This window comes from Podarcis liolepis (assembly GCF_965112155.1).
Source record: "Podarcis liolepis genome assembly, chromosome: 4".
Lineage (NCBI taxonomy): Eukaryota > Metazoa > Chordata > Lepidosauria > Squamata > Lacertidae > Podarcis > Podarcis liolepis.
This window is the reverse complement of record NC_139558.1, coordinates 75,059,226-75,082,408: the sequence shown is the minus strand read 5'-3', so window position 1 is coordinate 75,082,408 and position 23,183 is coordinate 75,059,226. Positions and strand designations below refer to the sequence as shown.

Sequence of the window (23,183 nt, the reverse complement as noted above, 5' to 3'; positions counted from 1 at the left end):
ACTAATTCTGAACTGAATATTATGTTTTTTAAACTTCCTCCATTTTTGTCACTGTGAAGAGGATTACAGTGAGGGGGAAAAATATTTTATTAAGCTCCTTCAAACTACATCATTGTCCACATAGGTAAGCACTTCATTGCCCTGCTGCACAACAATCCATAGCTAGTCACAATCATCTGTATTATTGCATATAATCATCTATATTATTAGTCCACTTTTAAAATGCAAACGTTCACCACATTTGCTAGTTAGGCCTATATTCACCTAGTATCTCATGTTGATATCTTATTCTTTGATTCTGTGAATCTTATTAAATAATAAAGAAAAACAATGCAAAATATAAACAGTTGGTTGAAAAGTGTTGTGCAATTTGATTTTTGTAAAACACCATCAATGTCAGTTCCTCTATATTGAGGGTCACCATGAATCTTCATCTTTAAAGAAGAAATGTTCTAATATACCCAGGTATCAGGAGGCTTTTAGAGTCCTGTTCATTTGTGATATGGTATATTGGAATGTATGAATTACAAAGTCTTAATGAGAACTGTTATGCCTTTCGGCGTGGTTGTTCAAGAGCGAACAGGCAAGATCCCCACTGGTCTTTTCAAAGGCTTTATTATTGGTGCAAAAACATTTACAGTGCAGAATGCCTCAATTCCATGTCTTGCTCAGTCACTAGCAGAATCTGAGAGTGGGCGGTCCTTAAACTTTCCCCAGCAGAGTAGTCTCTTGACCACCATCCGACGCCTCCCCTCTCTGCGTGAAAACCTACTGCGCAGGGAGGGCTTGGGTAAACGGGGACCTCCCTCCCTCTCGCTTTGCTCATGCACGGTGTCTTGGCTCTTTCTTGCATCCTCCGAGCCCTGCATCTCTTCCCCACTAGAGGCGGGGCTTCCCTCCTCCGCTGAGGAAGTGCTGCTTCCCGCGATCTTTGGAGGCTCCCTGTAATTCAGCTGCCCTTCCACCTCTCACCTCTGAGCTGATGGCAGTTCCCTGACAAGAACAAAAAAAATTGTCAGTTAAATCAAAATAATTCCAAGCAGCTGGTCTAATAGCTTGTGAGACCCTGTATTTTGATGTAGGCATAGGCAAAAGTAAGATACAGCTAGGAAGTGGTAGTATATGGAGCACTGAGTAGCTTAGAATTGTGCTTTCATCTTTTCAGCAAAAGGAACTTAATCTTTTGGACCTTGCAGCATAAAACTGAGAATTGCTACTGATTAGGAATTCTCCTTCATGAAATCAGTTTGGTTTGTTAAAACCAGGGATGATTAGCAAACACAGATCACTGAATTATCAGAAACAATTTCTCCTGAATTTTTCAACCAGCTAAAGAAATCACTGGAGAAAAGATACGACACACTTAGTTGGAAGTTTGGAGTGAAGTAGATTCAGTCAGAATTTTATGGTTTAAGTAACAGGGTGAATCATGCAACAAGAAATCCAGGATACCATGGGCTGCAGTTCCAGTTGGTTTCATTCTCAGGAAGCTCTATCCTAGGATGTAGATTCATGCTGTACAAGTTGGGAAGAGAAGTATAGCAGCAAATAATCCTTCTTCCTCTTCCATTTCTATTATAAATTGCTCATACAATGTTATATGGTGATACCGAGGAGGCACAGGGGTTGGACCAGTAGGTGAAACCCTGTTCCCTCCTGTGTTAGATGTTCAGTTGAACATGTGAAAAGGGCTTTAGTTGGAGGGCAAGCAGAGCAGTGCCAGCAGGACCTTCTTGAGCTTCATCAGGGATTCAATTAATTGTTAGAGCAAGGAGACAAGCTGCCCCTTTTGTTAGCACAGGGATCACTTTAGAAATATTGCACTGTGGCCTTAGCCCAGTTTAGGCTGTTTGTAGCTTATACATGTGCCATACACATCTTAAAGTTAGATTCAGATTGTTGGCTTAAAAATGTCCTTTTATCCCATGTTGGCCTCTATTAAGGAAGAGAAACTGATGGTCCTCTTGATGTTGCTGGACTCCAGTGCTCATCAGCCCCAGCCAGCATGCCCAAAGGCCAGGGCTGGTGGTAGTTGTAGTTTCCTATGAGTTTCTTTTCCCTGTCCTATATAAATAAAAGCATCAAGGGGGGAAAGGGAATTGGAGAAGAAGAAAACAAAAACCAAACAAAACATGGCATTCTGGGAACCTTACATAAGCTATACCAGAGCATGAGACCTTATCTCAGGCAACCTAGTTCCAGGAAAATACATATACAGAAAGGTTCCACACAATAATTTATGGCCACTTATTATTCATTCTTAGTGATGATTATACTTAATTGTTATCAGTTTATCTCTTGGTACTGTCATGATAACCCTTTGCCTTGAAAGTCATTACAGATCTGACACAGTATTTTTCTGTCTCCTAAGCCAGAGAGATTCCCACCCCTTCCTTCCTTCCAAAAATGGCAGTGAGAATAAAATATGAGAATAATTATGGCTATACAGTTATAGCTTCCTTGAAAGACAGGGTAATTTTAAGACTCCAGAGGAATTGCTAACAATGCAAGTAGTGTTTGATAAAAGTATGAGGCATTGTCAAACCAGAAATTAAAACAAAGAATAAATAAAGAGTTTAATGCCACCCAAGGCCAGTTGAAAAGCAATTACCCATGTGAACAGCCAGGGGAATTATTTAAATATATCTTGGTGCCATCAAAGGAAGGATGTAGTGTGCTATTGGAAAACTGGTGTTGGGCCTCACATGCACAAAAGCAGAATGTTTCTTCATCTACTGTAAAATAGGTGGGATAAGAATTGTAACAACAAACTGTGAAAGGGCAAGTAAGATCTCCACTGTGTACAAGCACAAATGCCAGATTTATACAAATTGTACATATTATACAATGTTTCAGTCTAGTTTATTTGATAGCCTTGCTTTAAATAATTAATGGAGAGAACTGATCACTTCATAATGCCACAAACTCACAGCAGGCAAAACTAATTTTACACAATATGAAAACAGATTTTATTTATTTAAGAGTAATATTTAAAAACAACAACTTTTTTGACACCAGCTGCTGGGAAATAAATAGAATATTTTATGACAAAAAATCTAAATGTGTTAAAAGCTGTTCAGAACAGACTGATAGTTTTCAATTGACAGGTTGTTGTTTTTTAATGGTCATTGCTAAGAGTTTAACTCATAAGCTATATTATTAATTTAGGGTTCTTTAAGTCCAATGTCCTGATGATGGAGTTTTTCTCAGAACAAAGTTGGCTCCATTCAGATTCTTATTCCAGGCTTTGTAAACTGAAGTTTTCCTGGTTTATTGACTGCCATTAAGCTGGGGTCCTTGGCTTGGACACAACAAGGAACTTTGTCTTAATACAAGCCAGGATCTTCACAAGAAAGACATCATGCAATGGCAGACGGAGAGCGGCAAGAAAGGAGAAAATGGCTCTGATGCACATTCCCATAATTCTTGTTATTCATGACAGCACATGTTTTGAAGGCTGGAGTGATTGTTAGGACCAGGTAGGTTGAGGTGTGTTTAGGCAAATAGCCTTTATTTTCAAAATATGCATGCCACAAAGAGTGAAGGTTATTGACCCACTTCCAAATCAGAATGTAAGAGTAACAAATACTTTAAATACTGAATCCCAGCAGTGTCCTTAATGTAGTATTAAAGGGACTGCAAGGTATATGTTTAAAAATGACAGCAACACTGTAGTTTTCATTTCTCCTCCCTGAAGCAGTAAGGCTGAGAGCATCCCAACACTGAAGCTTGCAATGTGATAGACATTATCACTTTACATTTCAGTAATTTAGACACTGGCTGGCATTTATCCTTCAACCCTGTTTAAGGCTGAGTTGAATCTCAGTAGTATCAGGCTTTTAGGGCTGAGTCAGATTGTATATGTGGTGGAAGTTTGAGGTGGGAGGAAGGGGAACAGAAAAAAATATACAGTATTTTACTGCAAAAACCACTGATAAGATAAACAGTTGTTCACTTGTTTATTTTATTTAATTGTTTAATTTAAAAGCTTGTAGCTATGCTGGGAAAGTTAATATGCATGTGAGAACCTTAGTCACTAAGGAGAAGTTTATCTCCCCACCCCCAGAAAATGTCATAAAAATGGGTCAGTTTTGACTGATGTTGGTCCTTGTCTTGCATGTTGCTCCATTGATATGTATGTATGTATGTATGTATGTATGTATGTATGTATGTATGTATCATTCATTTAAAGCATTTTTACCCTGCTCATGATCTGAAAAAGGCTCCTAGAGCAGCTTACAAATATCAGAATAAAGACAATTCCTGCCCTTAGTTTACAATCTAAATGACATGATGTAAAAAGAGGGAGGAGGAAAAAAGCAATCACAGGCACAGGGACCAGGACTTCTGTTGATCCAGTTTACCAACATTAAAAAGCATATTCAGAATTAAACACAGTATCTCATTTGAGATGTCACACTAAACAATACCTTGTGCTTCTACAGTTTAGAACTGAGATTGTTGTTTTGAGTATCCAAACATATAGACAAACCACGGTTTAGATCTGACAATCTACTTTTATTTTTCATCTGTTTAGCACTCTGCCCTGAGCTGCCTGAAGACAGAACAGTAATTCTAACTATGATGGATCAGTTTAGAGGTCACGCCAAACCATAATTAACACAAACCATAGTTTCCAACTATAATTTACTGGCATTTTTTAAAAAAAGAAAAGGTTTGTCATTAAAACATCACACCAAACCATAGTCAAAACCCAAACCATAGTCAAAACCCACCTGGTGTGTTTGGCATTATACCTGAAGATGAGATGAGGCTTAGTTTCAGCATACAACCTTGGTTTAATATAGTGATACTGAAATTTCAGTAGGTCAGACTGGGACCATTGTACACAGTATTAAGCATTTGGTATCAGTAAGGACTTCGCCTACAAGCTTTTATTTTAAACCACTGCATTTTACCTTGTAAATAGCACTATGTGAGAAAGTCAAATAGATGATTTTTTCTTCCTTGAATAGTTTTCTTTCTTTCTTTATACGGTTCTTGCTGCTCTGTATTCTAGGATGGGCGGAAGGTAGATCAGGACCTACTGGTAGATCTGTGAGTGATTGCAAATGGTTTCTAAAAAGCAGAACACCCCACCCAGCAAACAAACATAAACATTAAACTGCTGAAACAAATAAAACTTGGGAACCCTGGGGGGCGGGGATGTATGAAAAGACTGTGATGAACTGAGTAAAGGTGATGAAAATAAATGCCTGGGCTGAGATGTCCCAAGAGGTGCCTTAATTCTAAGTGTTTGCCCCTCTTTTTAAACCCCTGTTTTGCACTTGGATCCATCTGGCAGACCTTGGAGTTCTAAGAAAAAGTGAAGTAGATCCTGCAAGATTGAAGAATGCTGATGCATGCTATTAACATCCTTATTTAACCCACACATCATATATATTGAATATATTGGGGTGTGCAGGGGATGGAAGTTGTTGGAAAACTTTCCTTCTATTGACTTCCTTCAATTAACTTACCTTAGGATCCAAACCATTGCCACATTATATGCTCCAGTAAAGGTGTGCATGTCCAGTCCTCAAGCTGTCCCATGACTATGTCATTCCATTGCCACACTTCGAACGCTGTAGAGCTCCTGTTTTTCAGTCTGCCACATTCAGTGACTTTCCTCATTGCATTCACAAAGCGGGGGAAAGAAATATGGCAGCAGCAGCAGGAAGAAAAAGGTGGGAGGAAGTTTATGTGTTCCTGGAGATTATTTAAAACCTCAACATGGATCTTCATGATCTCTCTCTCCATTGTACCTCTTCTTCCCCCAAACAGCTATAGAGGCAAGATATAAGCAAGCATGGCTGCAAGCCATACACTTCTTGGATTTTTGTTAACCTCGAACCTTGCCTCCCACTGTTACATCTGACTAGAAATGGCACATCTACAGATATTTGCTGACATGCCTCTGTTTAATACATGCCAAAAATGCACTATGTTTACTTACAGATACCCTGAAACACAAGAAACTAGCTCAGTATCTAGCTCAGTGTCATTTATTCTGGCTAGCAGCAGATCTCCAGCGCTTCAGATAGTGTGTCCACTGCTGAGCTACAGTCCTTCCCTGTTTCCGTATTTTGTGTGGGCATGAAACAAGAGATAAATAGTAGTGCCTCGTTCCTACTTTTTATAATGTAAAAGGGTAAGTTAATGGTTTGGTTGTACTGCCTTTCATTAAAGCGAGTGTACAATAGTTGGTTAAGGATTAAAAATTGCCTTTGCCTAGTGACTGAGCAATGACTTGCTCTGGGGCTTTTCTCTTCTTTTCCTTCCCACATCTTCCCACATGTACCTCTAATTATCTGCTTATTTTCATAGAAAATTAACATTTCTTTTGCTTTTTCAGATTCTTAGACATAAAATTATGTGGTTTGTAAAGCTTTCAACTTAATTCAGTTAGCTATCATTTATTAGTTAAAAGATTTTTTACCTAGCTTTGGGAATTTAACTCCCTGTGTATTTTGGAAGGTGTAGTATTATTATTTCAGAACAATGATACTACTGTCCAATTAGTATATAATCAAGGCCATAGTATGTGGTCTACAGTTACACAGCATATGCACTGATATCTTCTAAGCCAAAAGCTTTCTATAACCATTTCAAGGAACTGGCCCTGGTGTGGTTTTCTTTAATAAATCACAATCATGTCTCAATTATGGTTTGGTGTGTTTGTCTTTTATTAAGAGTAATGGCAACATGGGTAATACTGAATCACCATCATCACCATCACCTCCTCTCTGAATGTTTCAGTTATTAGACAGCTATACACATTTCCATGTGTCCTGCAAATGCAATAGGCACATTTCTAACAGTCCAGGTGGGTTGTAAAAGTTGCCATTGTGAGTTAGCAAAATACCAAGTGGAATGGTTTAGCACAGAAATAAAAAGCTGGCCTGAAAAATGAATCTTTGCCTATATTAGTGGCAGATGCATGTGTATTTGGCAAGCCAGAAAGCCAGAAAAACAAGCTATGAAGATTGCACCTAGATGGGAGGTAGAAGGGATCCAATATATGTGAAAAAGTTGCCGGGGGGGGGGGAGGGGCTCTCATAAAAGCCATATGTGAATTTTATTTTACATATTTGTTGAAGCCAAATCAGATTGTCTGTTTCATCTACTTGACTATATTTTTTCTTGTGATAGGTTAGATGCTGCTAAGGGGTTTTCTTTAGTGGATATTGTCTGATGTGCCATAGTCATTCTCAAAGTAATTCTGTGCAATTACAGGTCAAACATACGTATTTAGAAGTAGGTCCCACTGAATTCAGTGGGGTGTACTCTAGGTAAATGGTCATAGGATTTATAGTGACAGTTCTGAAAAGACAACTAAGTGCTCCTTGCATCTAACTATATTCCATACAGTTATATTCCATATAGTTAGAACAGACCTCGCAAACAGGAACAAGGATTTCTGTAGGAGACTGAAGAGGGTGAGCTTTTGTCTTTTGGAGTAAGGCTGCTTTCTTGCTTGCTTTTCTGAGCTGTTTAAAAGTTTGATAGATTGATAGCAGGCCTCAGGGAGTGACTGAGTGCTTTGCTAGAGTCTTGATTGCTTGTCCTGATTATTTTTCTTTCATTGCAGGCCTGAGGATGTGTGTGGCTGATTGCTCTGTCTGTCGGAACATAGGATCGGAGGGGGAGGAGTTACAGCGGAGAGGAAGCCAGGCTGAGGGAGTTAGTTAGTTAGATCCTGGGAACTCGCCACCAGGCATCACAAACAGGGGTGTTTGCGAGGGAGTGTGGGGGAGGTCCTGAGTTCTGTTTCTTGGTATGCATAGGACCAGAGACATGGAGGGTGAGGGAGGCTGCAGCGACCTGTAACACCTGTGCCATGTTTGTCATTCTGCCAGAGAACAAGCAACAGTACACTTGTAGCAAGTGCAAGCTGGAAGAGAAGGTGCAGCAACTTGAGGCCCACCTAGCCACACCTGAAGCAACAGGACAACATGCAGAGTTACTTGATAGAGCTGAGTTGACTAAGATTGAGCACAAAGATAGATGGGGTGCCCCCAAGGTGGAGAAAGATTGCCCATTGCAAGAGTCTAACCCCTGAAGGAATGTGACGCACAGAAGTAGGACAGTCGCAAACCATTAGCTTGGACTACTGCAATGCGCTCTACGTGGGGCTACCTTTGAAGGTGACCTGGAAACTGCAATTAATCCAGAATACGGCAGCTAGACTGGTGACTGGGAGTGGCCGCTGAGACCACATAACACCGGTCCTGAGAGATCTGCATTGGCTCCCAGTACGTTTCCAACCACAATTCAAAGTGTTGGTGTTGACCTTTAAAGTCCTAAACGGCCTCGGTCCTGTATACCTGAAGGAGCGTCTCCACCCCCATCGTTCAGCCTGGACATTGAGATCCAGCGCCGAGGGCCTTCTGGCGGTTCCCTCATTGCGAGAAGTGAGGTTACAGGGAACCAGACAGAGGGCCTTCTCAGTAGTGGCGCCCACCCTGTGGAACACCCTCCCTTCAGATGTGAAGGAAATAAGCAGCTACCCTATCTTTAAAAGACATCTGAAGGCAGCCCTGTTTGGGGAAGTTTTTAATATTTAATTCTGTACTGTTTTTAACATTTGATTGGGAGCCGCCCAGAGTGGCTGGGGAAACTCAGCCAGATGGGTGGGGTATAAATAATAAATTATTATTATTTTTATTAGAGTTGCAAAATCACTTCCATGCTGTCATCTTGGACACTGATTCTGGGCTTATTAGCAGTACATGTGAAAAGGATCTAGGAGTCTTGGTGGACCACAAGCTTAACGTGAGTCAACAGGGTGATGCAGCAGCAAAAATAGTGAATGCTATTCTAGGCTGCATCAGCAGAAGTATAGTGTCCAGATCAAGGGGCGCAATAGTACCACTCTATTCTGCCTTGGACCACACTTGGAATTACTGTGTCCAATTCTGGGCACCACAAATTAAGAAGAGTGTTGACAAGCTGGAACATGTGCAGAGGAGGGCAACCAAGCTGGTCAAGGGTCTGGAAACTAAGCCTTATGAGAAGCACTTGAAGGAGCCGGGTATGTTTAGCCAGGAAAAGAGGAAACTGAGAGGAGATATGATAGCCATTTTAAGGGCTGTCACACGGAGGAGAGAGCATGCCTGTTTTCTCCTGCTCTGAAGGATTGGACTCAAACCAATGGCTTCAAGTTGCAAGAAAGTAGATTCTAACTAAACATTTGGAAAAACTTTCTGATAGTAAGAGCTGTTCAGCAGTGGAACAGACTCCCACAGGAGGTGGTGGACTCTCCTTCCTTGGAGGTTTTTAAGTAGAGGTTGGCTGGTCATTTGTCATGGATACTCTTGCAGAGATTCCTGCATTGCAGGGGTTTGGACTATATGACCCTTGGTGTGCCTTCCAATTCTTAAGATTCTATGATTCATATATATTCCAGGGTTGTATATTCCAGTATATTCCAGGGTTGTTCTTTTGGAGAGGTTTCTCCATCCCATGCAGCCATATAAAGGACAGAGCTGATTCTTTTTGCTCCCCGCAATGAATTTTCTTTTTCCCCATGCTCCAAACAGAGTTCAAAATTTCTTATTCTTAAAATAATAATTTTATTGTTTGTTTTGCAATTTTTGGATTGTAAGGCTGCAGGCAAAGTCTTGTTTATTTTTATCTTTGTATGGAGTTTGTCCAATTAGACATGTAATAAATAATGGCCATGGATATTGTTGTTGTTGTTTACTTCTGCTGTTTTATATTTATATTTAATTCTCTCCTGTTAATGTTTATCCCAACATGAAATATTTTCAAATAATCTTTTATAAATTAACTATGAGATAAAATTGCAGTAGTCTCGAATGATTTCCCAGGGTTTCAAGAAAAAAATATGTAAAAGTAAATTGGTTGTAACCGGAGATACAGCTGAGTCACAAGTTGTTTATATCAATACTTTTGGCTCAAACTTGTTATCTAGTTACTGTGGCCTGGAAGTAATTTCTTGTTTGAATCCCCAACTAGTTTTTTTTGCTTCCAAGAAATAATATTTTGAGGTTCAGCTGAGAATACCTTTGAAGTACAGTAACTATAGAAGTGAAAGTGTTACTATTTCATTCACTCAGTGGTAATGATGCTAAAGCGTGTGTGAGAGACTGAGCTTCGGAAGCTGTGTAACGGGTGGAACTGTACGTTTCGATATTCAGTCCTTAGTTTAAAAAGCCTCATTAAGTCAGTGTTACCTTTCAATTCATTTCTGAAATCTTTCATTTTAGATGAGAAGCCCATATGCAGAATCTAAGAGGCTTACTCTCTTACAAAGAAATAAGGCTGCTAAGCTGCTAAAAATCTCAGTAGCTTAATATAAATGTTCAAATAAAAAATTAGTAATTTTAACTGTATAACCTTGAAGTATAATGAAAATAATAATGAAAGGCTAAGATGAATCCTAGCGGAAATGCACTTGGGTCCTTTTGGAAAGTAGGATAGGGGCAAATCCCTTGTGCACAAAGCGATGAGTTTGGGGATAGGAACCAGTGGAGTATTTTGGGATAAGCCCAAAGATTAATTGATGTATGAAGAATTCTGGTCATAGAATGTATCTTGTACATTTCATTCATAGTTCCTAAAGACTTGATGTTGATTAATTAGTCTTTTCGGTGGGAGTGCTAACTTGGCTGTATAGCTTTTCCAGGTCCATACTGTATCTGATTTGTATGTTGTGCGGAAGCAGCATAACAGACTGATTTTGTTTCCTGTTCACCATGCCTTTCTAGCTTTCCGTGTCTTGTCTTAAGGGGTGAGATGTGTACATGGGAAGTGGTGTGTTTTCCCAGTGCAAAGCCAGAGGGCACCTTTTCCTCCAGATACTGTGTCCCTACCTCCATCTCTTGAGCAAGACCCACTTCTCTGGAATGCGTGAAGGAGTTATTCATTGCACTGAAAAGAAAAAAGTATGCTAGAAGTGTGGTTATTTTACTAGGAACATTTCCCATTTTTGAAAAGTTTTCATTTTATTTATTTATTTATTTATTTAGGAGTGTGTAGGAAATTCACAAAGACAAAGCTATAGCTGTTTATAATTCAGAGTGGGGGGGGGGCAAGCAAATGGGGAAAGGCAGAACATCGGCTCCTGTTCCTGTTGCAATGTCCCATCCCACTACAAGGCATCTACCTGAAGCTGCCCTGTGAGAAGGAATCCAGGAGAGAGAGGCAAGCAAAAGCAAGCCAGGTGGCTGCTGCCACTGTTGCTGGGCTTTACTCACTGGCTGAATCACCTTGTCATGGTGAGTGGCCATGCACGTTCCTATGACCCTTGTGAGCGAAGCCATTGGGAGTCTTGTACTCCCAGCAGGGTGCCCCAAGGCAGTAAGGTCGAAGGGGAGTCACGGACTCATTGTTAAGACTGTGTTCATGGAAGACAATCTTACTCAGCGGCCAGCAAAATTCTTGTAAGGATCTTAGCAAACCGTCTCGTAACAATATCTGAGGTGACCCTTCCTGAATCCCAAAATGATTTTCGGCCTTCTAGGGGGACAGTGGACATGATTTTTCACTGCTCGACAGCTTCAAGAAAAATGCAGGGAGCAAAACCAACCCCAGCATATGGCATTTATTGACCTGACTAAGGCTTTTGACACTGTAAATCGTAATGCCCTATGGACTGTCCTTCTGAAAATTGGCTGCCCAGATAAATTTGTAAACATCATTCTTCTACTCCATGATAATATGACAGCAACAATTGCAGATAACAATGGCTCTCAAAGTGAACCATTCACAGTGGGATCATGTGTTAAACAGGGTTGTGTTATTGCCCCAACTCTATTAATTATTTTCATTGCCATGATCCTACACTTTGTCGAAGGGAAACTCCCCACCGGAGTAGAAATCATATATCAAACAGATGGAAAGCTCTTCAATCTGAGCAGGCTGAAAGCAAAGAGTAAGGTTACTGTAACTTCCGTCATAGAGCTTCATTATGCTGATGACAATGTAGTGTGTGCACGCTCAGAGGATGACCTCCAAACCATCCTAAATATCTTTGCAGAAGCTTACGAAAAGCTTGGCCTATTACTCAACATCCAAAAAACCAAAATGCAGCACCAACAATTACAAAACAACCCCTCTGCAGTGCCACAAATCCAACTCAATAGTGTAACGTTGGAAAATGTCAATCACTTCTACCTAGGCAGTTATCTTTCCACAAGAGCCAACATTGATGCCGAAAACCAGCATCCCCTGAGCTCTGTGAGTGCGGCTTTCTCCCGATTGAAGTGCAGAGTGTTTGAGGACCGGAACATTCGCAGGGAAACCAAAATGTTTGTTTACAAAGCTATTGTACAAAGCTACCAACCTTACTATATGCTTGTGAAACATGGACCACTTATAAACGCCATCTCCAACTCCTCGAAAGATTCCATCAACTGTGTCTCCGAAATTTTTTACACATCACTTGGGAAGACAGGCGAACAAATATCAGTGTACTGGAAGAAGCAAAGATCACCAGTGTTGAAGAAATGATTCTTCAACATCAACTTCATTGGACTGGTCATGTTGTGTGGATGCCTGATGATCGTCTTCCAAAGCAACTACTCTATTCCGAACTTAAAAATGGAAAGTGTAGTGCTGGTGGTCAACAAAAGAGGTTTAAAGACTGTCTCAAGGCAAATCTTAAAACATGTAGTATAAACACTGACAACTGAGAAACACTGTCCTGCGAGTGCTCCAGTTGGAGAACAGCCTTTACCAAAGGGGTCATGGGCTTTGAAGAAAGACACTTGAACTCAGGATGCAAGGGAGAAATGTGCTAGGAGGAAGGCACGTTTGGCAAATCCACACCGTGATCAACTCCTGCCCGGAAACAATGTCCCCACTGTGGAAGGGCGTGTGGAGCCAGAATTGGCCTCCACAGTCACTTACGGACTCATTGTTAAAACCGTGTTTATGGAAGACAATCTTACTCAGCTACGAGTGATCACAAAAGAAGCAGCAGCTGGGCTATAGTTATTTCATAACTGCTTATGGCATCCCTTTATCTGCATAATGATATTATACATTAAGCATCTTCAAAGTGGTACTAAAATTTCTTTGTAGATTGTTGTCTGCTTCATATCCACTATGCGTTTTATAGGGCAACACTACAATAGTTACTATTGATGTAAAAATTGGGGTTTGGCTTTTGCTGCCAAACTTCCGTGGGACTCTGAGTCTTCTAAGTCCATGATCAGTCAGAGAATAATGGATGGAGGCAGGATCCAGTGGAAAGAAAGGTAGATATTTATTTTTCTGTTGCAACAGAGTTTCCTCCCCTCTTTGCAAGGAGGGAGAGACCCAAAACAAAAGTGTGCAGGAACCTTTAAAGACTTTTGACATTGCCCAACCCCTTAGCCAAAGACTACCCTAAAAGCATCATACATACATCATAGGAGAAATTCTGTCTGCCATGATACCTGAATTCTTATAACACTATGCTAACCAAAAAGTGACTTGATCCCAAACCAGAGAGCTTACATTGGATAGTAACTGTAAATTTGGAGGCTTAGCAGCAGAGCAGCAAATGCCTGTCTGTTGCTTTGTGGAAACCTCTCTTTTGAAATGCTGTCACTTTAAGAGAAACGTTTTTAGCATATTGCTTTTCTAAAGTACTCTAGTATAAACACTGTACTGGAACATTTCATTAGCATTTGGAGAACAATAAAGAAACAGAGAGTTTAATAGGCTAATATGTTTTAGTGGCCTTAGTAGAACCCTACTTAACACAGTGGGATTTTCTACGGCACACAGAGGTAGGAAACTGTTCTGTATACATTTACTGTGTGGAACTTCCTCCTTCTGGGCAGCATGTGGTTTAGAGCAAAGAGAAATAACTTTCCTCCTGCAGCTCACCAATGAAAGAAGCATTTTTAAATACAGTGTTTTGAGAGCGAGATCTAAATTTGTCCCTGTGAGGGTCAGGGGCGAAACAACACGGCAGTACTTCGTAAAGAACTGTTTTTCAAAGATAGAGGTAATACGAGATAGTTTGAAATTTTGCAATTGATTTGACATGAAAAACCATTGTGATGCCCATTGAGGCAGGCTGTCAATATTTAAAGATATAAAAACCCAAGTCCAGAGGCTGTATACCTGTGAATACTGGAATCTGTGGATCTGTATATCCGTGAATACTGTGATCATCGTCTCTTGGGAGTTGCCTTACCAGGCATCAGGTTAACCACTTTTAAAACAGACTGCTGAACTAAATGAACTACTTGGTTTGATCTACAAGTGCGCTTCATAAAGATCAAGAAGATTTAAGACATAGTGAGAAAAAATTGGGAGGGGGCACACTATAGAAGTCATTAGATATAATATGACTTCTGTACTAGCTTGCTGCAATGCAACCATGTTCTGGAGATGTACTTAAAGCAAGATCCACATGGAAGTACTTGGATTAACCGGGACGTGGGTGGCGCTGTGGGTTAAACCACAGAGCCTAGGACTTGCCGATCAGAAGGTCGGCGGTTCGAATCCCCGCAACGGGGTGAGCTCCCGTTGCTCGGTCCCTGCTCCTGTCAACCTAGCAGTTCGAAAGCACCTCAAAGTGCAAGTAGATAAATAGGTACTGCTCCGGTGGGAAGGTAAACGGCATTTCCGTGCGCTGCTCTGGTTCGCCAGTAGTGGCTTAGTCATGCTGGCTACATGACCCAGAAGCTGTACACCGGCTCCCTTGGCCAATAAAGCGAGATGAGCGCCGCAACCCCAGAGTCGGCCACGACTGGACCTAATGGTCAGGGGTCCCTTTACCTTTACCTTTTACTTGGATTAACTGTGATCTTTAGGAGAAATTTTTTAAAAAATGGAGTGATGGTAGGATTGGAGGTGTTTACTTAAGACAGTAGCCATGAAGTACGACTACCAAATTTTGAATGCAGTATCATACAAAACATTCTTTCCTTTCTGTGATTAATTTTTCTATTTGTTAAAAGATCTGCATGTCAATTTAAGCATGAACAATTATAAATGATTCTGCATATTGCAGAATCAAAACATGAGATTTGATAGCTGCTCAGAAGTTGACTGGAATAAAATTTAAGAGATCACATTTCAGTGCAGAATTGAGAGGCATTAACTTTGAATTTGGGTGTTGCTATTCTGTGCAGAAGAGTAAGTTTAACTCATAGTTTTGGATTATAGCGGCAATATTCTGGGCTACTCTGACAGTTTCCAGAAGAGAATTATTAAGTGGCTCTAATGGGCTGCTTCATCTGAGTTTGCTTGGGTCTCAACCACACCTCAAGATAGAACCCCCCTCTACAAGTTCCTTAAGATCTCCCAAAGTTATTTTCTTCTGTTTTGTTTAGGTATTTAGCTGTGGTTATTTTGAAGATTTATTCTTTGGGCCAATTCTATCTATCATCTATCTTTCTATCTATCTCTGGAACTTACCATGAACAACTTCCTCATACTCTAAGAATGGCAATGGTGCCCACCTGGAAGGTGCCAGAACTGAGTTTGTTCAAGTTCACACACACAACACACACACTAATTCTAAGAGCATATCTCCATTAGCAAATGTAAAATGTGAATTAGATGATGATGGATATGTCTTCAGCAATTCCCACTACAGTGTTGCCCGGAGGAGGTAAGGAATGCACCATGATATGAAAAAAAATCCAGGATTGTCTGGTTTCCGGAATAAGGTTGTCCATGCAGACATGTGCGTAAAGAAGATAAAGGCTAGTCATATGAATGGGAAATGTATTATGTGAATTATTTATTCATCCTAATTATTTCTGAGATAGCAACTGCCTCCTTTTTTAATCTGAGCATATCATCAATTAAGCCTGCATCATCACTTTCTCAGACCTGTTTTCAGTTTAGGTATACTTTTTAAGTTAATAAAATTAAGAATTATCTTGGGCAGAGCACTAAATGTACTGCAATGACATGACATAGGAATGGGTGGACTCTGGCAACATTCAGAATTCAGGTTCCATCCCTGATTCTCCCCGTTGTGCATCATTCACTGCACAGTTGGTTACTGATTACTACTGTTGAATCAAATATTTCCAAAGCATTATGACAGTCAGGGGCAAAGTTATGTTAGGAGGTGATCTTTTGGGGAAATTTCAGGAGTTGGACACTTTGCTACAACTATACTAAGGTTGACTCCAGGGATGGATGGCAAATTTGGCATTTGCAAGGACTCCAAAACCAACAGAGTCCTCTGGCCTAACAAGTGGTAACACTTTGTTATCCAAAGAGTATCCAAAATGTCCGATGCAACCTAAGAGCATTCTCATTTTGCATATTCTGCCTCTTCTAGGTCAGGGGTCCCCACTAAGGATGCTGTGCCCAAGGGGGACTCAAATCGTAGTGCTAGCAGTGTTTGTGCAAAAGGTGTTGCAACAGCTGTGAATGCTATTAGTATATTAAATAGTTTTAGTTGGTGTTTTTTTTAATTAATTTTGTCGAGAGGAAGGGCACAACATTTATTTATTGTATTTATATCCCACTGTCCTGCTAAGCAGCTCAGAGAGAGTTCATGTGGTCAACTATTTTAGTAGTGATAGTGGTTAGATAGCATTATCATCAGCGGTTGCTTGTCTTATTTGTCAAATCATAGAGCTGGAAAAGTGGACAAAGTCATGCAGTCTCAGTTTTCTTTTCAATTGCCTTGCAAACTTTCCTCAAAGAAGTAAGTTTCTTCCAAGCAGAACGTTATCACATACCCCCTTGTTAACCAATGCTAGTTTGTATAACTTTCTTGTATGGTAGTCCCTGTAGCAGCATTCTCCAATATGTTGCCCTTCATACGTTTTGGACTATAGGCCCAGACAGCATGGTTTATGGTAAGGGATTATGGGACTTACAGTCTAATGCATCAGGAAGCCATGAAGTTGAGGAAAGGTGCTGTATGGTTTACCCAGCCTTGTCCAACATGTGTCCTTCCATATGTTTTGGAATTAGAGCCATACTGGTTGGGGCTACTGTAGGTTCTGCTTCAAAACATCTGGAGATCACTAGGTTGGGAAAGGCTGCTTTCCCTCTATATAAAAAAAATGAACCATGTTTTGTCTCCACGTGCTCATCACTTTGAAACACGCAAGTATGTTGAATGGAAGACCAAGACCACCAAGTGAATAATTCAGTGAAAATGAATTTCCGTGCATGCTTACCTTGAATTCCTGACAGTCTTCTTTAATATTAAGGAAGTTTTTCGTTAGGATATTGGCGGAGGTGAGGGAGGAGCCCCTTTACTCATTGCTGGCAAATGGTAGATTTTGCTCAAGAACATAAGAAATGTTTTCATGGATCAAACCAAAGCTCCATGTAGTCCAGTTTTCTGCCTCCAGCAATAGCTCAGGTTGCTTATTACAGTATTGAATTTCACAGCTCTCCGCCCTGCTTCTTGAGTTTTCATGAAATATAATTTCTTCTTTGCATTGTTTTAGTTTTGCCTTTCATCGCCTTGGTTTTTCTTTCATGATTTGTAAAAATGTTCAGTTTGACGAACACTGTACCAGTTTTCAAGAGTGACAATGCATTTCTTCACCTGTTATGTCAATAATTATTAATTATCATTCCCAATTACATATTTCCTTGGTTTTCCAGTAACACTATTAATTTTCATCCTGTCATGACAATTTCCATCTAAATAATTTTATTATTATCTTTATGCACTTCCTTTGTTGGGACTGTGTGAAAGCCTCTGCTGGAATCCAAACAATTTATGTCCGGCACATTTCCTTTATCCACCCAGTTTCTCACTAATGTGCAACACCGATCACACTGAAATATTTATTTGTGTTGTAGCAGAACAAATGTAAAGGTGCTGCTATGATTTTATGGTGGAACCCTGTTTATCAACTGGTATTATTATTTTATGCATTGGTGGTAATTTGAGGCACGGGAGACAATACCATTCAGTATGAGAAACGGGATTGTAAAGATCACAGCATTATGAGAAACAAATTCTAATGCTTTCTATGTTGTGACAACGTGAAGATTATAAGGAAAACTCATGAAATGTATTGAAGCTCTCAGAATTTCTGTTTCATTTCTGCCATACAAAGAATTTATATCTTTAGCAAAAGAATTATTTGGGCAAGGCCTCTCAAAAGCTGCATGCTGTCAACTGTTCCTGTTCTTTGGGAACATAAACAGGATCTAGGGACAGCTTGTGCAAGAAAACAGTTGGAATAGGGAATATTATAGCTTCTCTGCAGCCAACTTGATTATCGTCATCACCCTGTGTACGAGGAAACTGTCAAAGAGGCATTGTGAAGAATCATAGAATCGTAGAATTGTAGGATTGCTCGATTCTACCTCATCAACAGCTGTAAGAGTGGCTTAGGATATTTCACAGCCCAAGTCCAGTTCCTTTTATGCAGCCATTAAACTTAAGGTTTCTTGTTACTGTGCTGCATCACAATGGACTTCCTGAACAGCTCCTTATTACAATCTTAATATCTTGAAAATCTGATATTGATTTAACTGTTGGACACACTTGTGAAAGCAGCCATTAAATATACATTATAGTAGTCTTTTATAACCTGGCACCCTCCAGGTGTTTTCCCCCACACCTCCCATCAATAATGACTGGTGTAGGAGGAGGTGTGGTTCAAAATATCTGGTGAGTGGCAGGTTGCTAAAGGCTGCATTATAGCCTCTGTTAATGTCTTCTTGCATTCAGTTCTGAAACTTTAACCGTTACTACACCCTTTTGCATGTTTACTGCTTAAATAATATTTTTTTAAAAAATACCTCAGTGATGAGAATTTATCTGGGGTAAAAAAACAAACAAAAAATACTTCATAACATTAAATGAGTAATGTCTGACAGTGGGAACTGGGTTGGTCAATGGAGCAGTGTGTTGCAGAAGATGGTGCAGTCTACAAATTAGTACTTACTGCATGTGGGTGTTTTCATCTTTGTTACAGTTATGTGTAAATATCCTACTGAATTATGGGAGAAATTTTAAGAAGTATTAGCTAATGCATGTGATTGAGCTTCATTGAAATTACAAATACAAGAATAGAGCTTTTTATTTATTTAAAAACTCCATGCCCCACCCTTCAACATTATTCTCTAAGAGTGGCTGGCAATCACCAGCATAATTAAAACAATAAAGCAACATGTCATGAAAACAGCAGACGTACACTCACTCATCACAAAGAGTACTAAAGCTAAATTTCAGTGTTGTTTTTTAATCAATCTTAGCATTTTTAGATATCCAGAACAAGTTTACTTTTTCACTTTTTTGTCCTTCAAAATTACAGCTCTGGTTTATCGTGTAATTGCATCTTCAAAGTCAAATATTTGGGAAAATTTGCAGGTAATAGTCTACAAGAGGCTTTGCCAGCCTGGAACCTCCAAAACCTTGCTGGACTCCATATCATTCCTGATGATTGACCATGCTAGCTGGGGTTGATGAGAGCTGGAATCTAACGAAATCTGAGGGCTGTTCTACAGCTTTTGGGGGGAGGTTTCTGACCTTGACAAGTGATCCATGAGGTCTTTCTCTGAACATAAATTGTGTTGATATTTAGTCCTCTGGTGGTTAATTATAAAGTTGAGGCAAACCATGAGTCTGGGTTTGGACATAATTTTACTCGAACCATGGCTTAGCTCTGGGTAGCACAGCATCAGCAAGGGTGTGGGAGCAGCAGAGCAGCCCTAAATTGGCTGTGAGTACCCACATACAGTGGTACCTCGGGTTACATACGCTTCAGGTTACATACGCTTCAGGTTACAGACTCCGCTAACCCAGAAATAGTGCTTCAGGTTAAGAACTTTGCTTCAGGATGAGAGCAGAAATTGTGCTCTGGCGGCGCGGCAGCAGCAGGAGGCCCCATTAGCTAAAGTGGTGCTTCAGGTTAAGAACAGTTTCAGGTTAAGAACAGACCTACGGAACAAATTAAGTACTTAACCCGAGGTACCACTGTAATTGTTTGTTTACGTTAGCCATGGAGTGGCTTAGCACTGCATGCAAATTGAGAGTGTGTGACCAAACAATTGATAAATACTATTAGGAAGAAACAAATAAAGAGCATGTTTTTATAATGAAAATGGCATAGAATTGTTTAAACAAGACTTGCATTTTACATTACAGTGGTATGGTTTTGCCCATCATGTAATGCCTCCATGGCATTGGGGGGAAATGGCTTCTCTTAGTTTCATTGGTTCCTAATTATTCAAAACTGTGTGCAAATGATACCAAGTTCTTTTTGTTAGGGAATAACTTGGTGAGTACAATATTAATAATTCTAATTTGTAATTCATGAATCACTTTATATAGCATTGGCCCCAAAGTCGACTGGTTTGGCATTTACTAATGATATATTTTGAATGCTTTTTTTAAAAAAATGATGCATCTGATGATTTACATACATTTTTCTCAGACACTTTTTGGGTGAAATTTCTTATTATATATGTCTTATAGGGAGCTTTAAGAGCTGATCGTGAAATTAACACTATACTCCTCAGCTGCTTTTAAAAAAATAAATAAACATGAAAATACTTACAACAAACAATCCCTATATAATCCCCAAGCTTCTTTACTAGTGCCTGTTACATCCTAAATCAGCAACATAAAAGATAATGTTTTCCCCCCTTTTCCATTTCTTTTTCTTTTTCCAGTTGCAACTGCATTGCCAATAATTATTAAACAAAATGCAGGATTGGCATAACAGACTTTCAGTGTGGAAAGTTAGTATACGAAAACCAATCTCACTTCATTCCTATGCCCAGCTGCACCAGTTTACATTTCTCCGAAGTCAATATGCACATGATTGCATGCAAGATTTCAGCCTTAAATGCTGTAATTTTTAGATTCATGTGACTCTGGGTTTGTGGCGACATGTGGTTGACTGTATGAGGGCTGTCTTTGTGTGTTTAAGGAAGCTGTAAATGTACATTGCCCAGCACATACCCACATTTTAGTGCTCCACCAGTAACTTTATTTCTTTTTCTGTAGACCAGAAAATGAATGTACCCATTGGAAACTCTGGACATAAATGTGTAATCTCATGACCACTTCACCAGGAACATTATCAAGCCACCCTGTGTACCCCCACAAGGTTGTGGTTGTATGAATTGGCTCCCTATAATGTCTGGTGGTGATGCTTATGTAGGAAGCATCTCTGTTTAGAAATATTTGTATATGTCTTCTGCCATGTTTTGTTGTTGTTAAATTATAGATAGTAAGAATCTAGTTAATATATTGTAACATTTTGGGCTTATTTCTTATTTTATATTCTTTCCCTTCTATGTTTTGCTTGGTTTTTTAAAGTATTTTTTGTTACAGACATAAAAAAACCATGGAATCCTACTATTCCTATATTTATTTTTCTTTTTGTTTATAGCATAATAATCGCTGACACTTTTAACACCACCATTCCAGTTGTTCGCATTTGAAACTATGTTATTCATTCCTGTGGTTAGAAAACCCAAACCCTAAAAAGTTGCTGCTTCTTCTCCCATTCTCTTGAAGAACTATTCTGTAATTTTGCATAAAAAGTGAGATTTACAACCAGTTGTTTTGAACAAAAATAGTAGACTATTCAACATATTTTTCATTTCTATGCAACAGTTTGAAATTTAAAGATTCTATAGAGCAACCTTTTAAAAAATTGGATTGTGGGTGTAATCCACATCAACAATGAAGTCAGCAGCAAATCTATAAAGCTTGAAGATTTTGTTTGTGTTGCCTGACACTATTTAAAAGTGCAAACTCTCTTTTATTATAGTTTCGTCCTAAAATGTCCCTAGTTTTGTTTTGCTTTTTATTGCTCGTTCCTCCCACAATCATGGGTATGTAATTTCATCTGTCTTTTTTAATTGTTATGCCTGATTCTTTTAATAAGTTAGATTGTTGATATAAAGGTGCAGGAGAATTTCTCTCTCCCTTTTCTGCCACGCTATTTGGAATCCTTTAATGTAGAGCTGTATTTTTCTGTTCTGAATTGCCTTCTTTATTTCCTTTCTTCATTACAAACTACTCTGGAAAGAGCTTTTCTAACTAAAAAAAGAAGAAGAAAAAGAAGCTATGCTTGACTGATAATGCATTGCTTTGGATGGTGAAACATTATGAAAGTTTAATTTTTAATTAAATCTGAAATAGCAATTATAACTGAAAGAGATTTTAACCTGTTTCTTTTCAGAGTGCCTGAAGTTACATTTTAGATGCTGAAATCATTGCACCTTAAAAACAAAAAAGATTGAGCTGCACTGCATTCTTGTAAGTAAAAGCTTTTTTGGTACCTTTTGTCAGTCTTTCTTTGACACAAAACTGTTAGCATAGTAACTAGACTTGGGGGGCAGCGGTCAGGCTGTCCTTGAATAGGATTTAGGAATATTTTGTATATAAAACACACATTTTTGGAAATCCAAATGGTACTGGGTTTTTAGTGTGCTTTATGTCAAACCCTAAATTGTTAATCTATTGTGCTGGCTGTTTCAAATTTCATTAGGAATGGTGTAGAGCTTTTTCTCCGTTGACATATATTTTCTGTCATCCTGTCACCAACAATTCTTGCACTTTGGTACAAGGAAGGATAATATAAAGTATCAGAATGGCATCAGAAACAGTATTCTTTCCCCTTTGTGATGTCAAGATAATTTTTTGTCCTGTGCTGTAATGAAAATAAAAAAGAAGAGCTTCTTGTGAAACCACAACAGAATTCAGATGCCTCAAACACAACTGAAGTTGTATAATTCCTTGTGTGTGCATTGAGGGTACTTATGTGCATTGGTGCCCATCTGATCTATTGTGGCATAAAACAGTCAAAATGGTATTTCTTCCTGCCTTTAATAAGAAAAGAAGCTATTTATAAAAACCCTATTATTCTATAAATGAGGAATAGGCAGACTTCTGGCTTGCAGAATCTTCTTTGTTTTTTTACTATAACTCCAAGGTCTGCCAGCTGGAGCCTGGTGCAAAATAGTGGCTCGGGGTGGAATAATCTTAGAATTAATGAACAGGTTGCCCCTGACCACATTCTCAGCTCAGGGATGTTATCAGGACCAGAACTAAGTGCATAATGCTTTAACACAATTTGTTGATCTCTGGTTTATTGATACTGGATAGCCATTGTTACATTTATTAATCCTGCATGCTTACTTCGTTCTTCACTTGTATCAGTGGTTTATCTGTACACAACTTAGGGAAATAATAATAATTATAATAATAATAAATAATTATTATAATAATAAATAATTATAACAATAATTCCTGATTTCCT

General features: G+C 39.2%; 1 protein-coding gene across 26 annotated transcripts in view; it reads left to right on the top strand.

Annotated features, from left to right (window-relative positions):
- The window catches only part of ZBTB20 (zinc finger and BTB domain containing 20), a 493,834-nt gene that overhangs the window by 146,198 nt on the left and 324,453 nt on the right, over positions 1-23,183 (top strand). For 24 of the 26 annotated variants that reach the window (XR_014525528.1, XR_014525529.1, XR_014525530.1 and 21 more), the window contains one exon: positions 22,104-22,180. The exons of the other annotated variants lie outside the window; for them this stretch is intronic. The gene's annotated coding sequence lies outside the window, so the exon portion shown is untranslated. The remainder of the gene's footprint in view (positions 1-22,103; positions 22,181-23,183) is intronic. 26 annotated transcript variants of the gene reach the window in all.